At 49.6% G+C, this 3,580-nt stretch overlaps 1 pseudogene; it reads right to left on the reverse strand.

Annotated features, from left to right (window-relative positions):
* Positions 1 to 505: 505 nt before the first annotated feature.
* Positions 506 to 2,332, reverse strand: LOC101032000 (KH domain-containing RNA-binding protein QKI-like; annotated as a pseudogene).
* Positions 2,333 to 3,580: the final 1,248 nt, after the last annotated feature.

Genomic DNA, 3,580 nt, shown 5'->3' on the forward strand with positions numbered 1-3,580 from the left:
ATAGTAAAAGTATCTACTTTTTGTTCATTTGTTTCAATGCACTACACTTTATCTACAATTTCATTACATGTATACAGCAAATAGGCAAGCATGGCTTTTACATCCTTAATGATTTTTTTCTATACAGGGATGTTTAAAAAAAAATACTTGAACAGTTTGCCCAGTAATGTGACACATAATATGTGTACCTTGTTCTTATATATTTTTTAAGAAGGTGTAAAATAAAGATTCAGTAATTTTAACTCAGATATTTATCTTTTTAAAAATGGTGTTGCAGTTTTGTTATTTGCATTACTTTTCAAAACTCCTTAAGTTTCTCCTCTCATGGCACACTTTCCTCTAATACTTCAAATTTTGTCAGGCAATATAAAAAAGGCTGCAACTTCTGCCCTTTGAGGGCACTGTAGTGACTAAACAGCTTATCAAATTTTGAATACTTTTTCAAATCACTTCACCAATGACATCCCTGACCGAAGGTTCATGCATGATGCATCATCACACAGTACATTCAGAAAGAGCTTTAACTTCACCACGAGAAGAAAAAGATTCCTAGAAGTCTCTCACAGTCACTGCCTCTGCCATTGAGTAGTTAAGGGCCATCTGTCTCCCCTTCTTGAGAGGCCTTCTTACCGTTCGCTTAGGGTGGGATATTGGTAGATGATCAGTGCCGTGGGATGAATTGGGCCTTATTGCTTTACTACTATTCAGTGCAGGTTCTAGAACCACTTTCACCCAAACAGGAGGAAAAAAAAAAAAAAAAAAAAAGAGCTGAGTTGGAGGACAACTATTTCTTTGTCTTTTCTTTGGTTAGATGGTAAGACGGACAAGTGCCTCAGCTTGCTGTACTGACGACAGGCAAGCAAAGGCGATTACCAGTTAACTGATCAGCAGGCAGGCGTGGTCAGGTCATCATTGGGTGAAGAGTTCAGAGGTCATAAGGTCATAGGTTAGTTGCTGGTGGCGGCTCGGTCGGCTATCACAATCCTTTGGTGAGGATGGACACGCATATTGTGCCTTCCAACTTTAGTAGCCACTGCACCTAATACACTGCGAGGTTCAATAGGATACTCAAGGATTGATGTAGCTGGTGCCAATCTGTAAAGGTACTCAGGGTGTAGAGATTACGCCAGCTTCGGGCCCTGGAGGAACTATTGCAGCAGTTGGGTGAGCAGTTCCGTTTGGCATGACAGCGGTCTGCATTTGTCTGATCAAAGGCATTACGGTGTAACGTGGCTAGCCTAAAAGTTAGAACTTGAGAAAAGCCATTTTATAAAAGACAAAGCTGTTCTTAAAATAACTTGTAACGGCTTCCCCATTCTCTCTGCAATAACTGCTGACCTTGGCTTCTATGAAAAGTGCTTGCTTTTGCTTATCAATAAGTGCTGAAAAGTTGCTTGCCCTGCATCCCCTCACCCTGAAACCAGGATGTGGTTTTTCAGCTTAAAAACCCTGCTCCCCCTGAACTCGGGGCCACGGGTTGGAGAGACGCGAGTCCTCCGTGGTCACCGGCAATGAATGACCCTGCAATTTGGCATACGTTTGTCTTGGTGTTGACTTTCTATGCTCGGTCCTGTACAACAATGGTAGGGCCAGCTGGCATAGGAGTACGCAGGGCAGCTGGTGGGAGAACCCGCATAGGCCCAGTAATAATCCTTGGAGCAGCCTGGGCTGTTGCTGCAAGAGAAAAAGGCAAGGGCTGGTGATTTAATGTTGGCATCTCTGTAGGTGCCATTCAGAATTGCAAGCTCCATCAGCTGCATCTTCTTCAGGCTGTCTGCTGCTGCTGCAGGTACCAATAATTTCTTCACTTCAACTGCTCTCTTTAATTTGATTTCTGCTCTGTTCCGAGCATCTTCCACAGTGATGAGTACATGTAAATCTTCATTTGAATGCTCCCAGTTGGGCTTGCCTCTGTTTTGCTCCTTTTTTTTATCCCTCATTGAGTCTTTGCCTCGGACCATCATTTTACATCCCGTCTCTGCTTCAAGTTGTTTTGCTGTAAGTCCTCTAGGTCCAAGAATTCGCCCAACGAAATTAAACTTGGTCCAGCAGCCGCTGGAGATGGTTGAAGATCCCGCAGAAGTTGGCCAAGCTGCTCATGAGCTTCTTGTCGTTCATCAGCTGCATTCGGTAATCTGGGGTGGGCTTCGGCTTCTCCTTCGTTTCCATTTCCCCGACCATATTCCAGGCTCCACTGCCACCCGAGAGGAGGGAGGGGCGGGGGCGAATCCTGGCCGCCCGCCACTCGGGACCTGGAGCCGGCTGGGTCCGGCTCCTGCTCCGACTCCTGCGCAGAGCCCCGCGGAGGCCGCACCGCTGCGCTCGCCCGCCCCCCGCAGGCACTTTCCGCCCGGCCCGGCCGCCGCCGCTCTCCATCGCCCGGCTTGGCGCGAGGCTGGTGGGAGGCGGGTCTCTGCTGGTGCGGCGCGGGGCGCCAGACGAGGAGGAGCCAGGGCCGCCACTGGCTCCGCTGGTCGCACCCGCTGAGCATCGCCGCCACCTGTGCCGCGGGCTCGGGGCTGGGGGGGTGTTTCTGTACCCCGCCGCCCTGCTCTGACTGCGCTCCTCTTCCTCCTCCTCCTTCCTCCTCCTCCCTCCTCCTCCTCCTTTTCCCTCCTCCTCCTCCTTTTCCCTCCTCCCTCCTCCTCCTCCTCCTCCTCCCTCCCCCCTCCCGCGGCGGAGTTCGCCTCAGTTCAGGCAGCACTGCCAGTGGTGGCGGCCAGAGTTTTTAAAAATTACCCCACATTGGATCAGCAAACCACACCCCCCCCCCCCCCCCCCGCCTTTTTTTTTCTTTTGAGACAGACTAGGGCTTGCTGTTGCTCAGCTGGTGTGCAGTGGCACAATCACAGATGACTGCACCCTCGACCTCCCGGGCTCGCTCTGTGTTCCTGCCTCCGAAGGAGCTGGGACTGCAGGTACACACCCCTACACCCAGCTAATTTTTTAAAAAATTGTTTTTGTAGAGGTGAAGTCTCACTATGTTGCCCAGGCTGGTCTTGAACTCCTGGCCTTAAGTCATCCTCCCACTTCAGCCTTCCGAAGTGCTGGGATTATAGGCATGACCTTATCTGGAGACCGGGTCGTTACAGAGGTCATCAAGTTAAAATGGGTCATGAGAGTGGGGCCCTGATCCCATATAACTGGTGTCCTTACTAAAAGGGAAATTTGTTGCCAGTAAAAGAAAAAGAATAAAATATTTTTTCCTTGAGACAGTCTTGTTCTGTTACCCAGGCTGGAGTGTAGTGGTGTGATCGTAGCTCAATGCAGCCTCAAACTCCTGGGTTCAAGTGATCCTCCCACCTCAGCTTCTTGAGTAGCTGGGACTATGGGTGTGCTCCACCATGCCCAGCTAATTTTCTGTATTTTATGTAGAGACAGTACTTCACTATGTTTCCCAGGCTGGTCTTGAACTTCTGGGCCCAAGCAATCCTGCCTCGGCCTCCCAAAGTGCTGGGATGATAGGTGTGAGCCACTGTGCCTGCCCAAAGGGAAATTTGCACACAGAGACAGACATGCATAGAAGGACAATGGCCACTATAAGTCAAGGGATGATGCCTGAGCCAGGAGAGAGGCTGGG

This window comes from Saimiri boliviensis, chromosome 17 (assembly GCF_048565385.1).
Source record: "Saimiri boliviensis isolate mSaiBol1 chromosome 17, mSaiBol1.pri, whole genome shotgun sequence".
Classification (NCBI taxonomy): Eukaryota; Metazoa; Chordata; class Mammalia; order Primates; family Cebidae; genus Saimiri; species Saimiri boliviensis.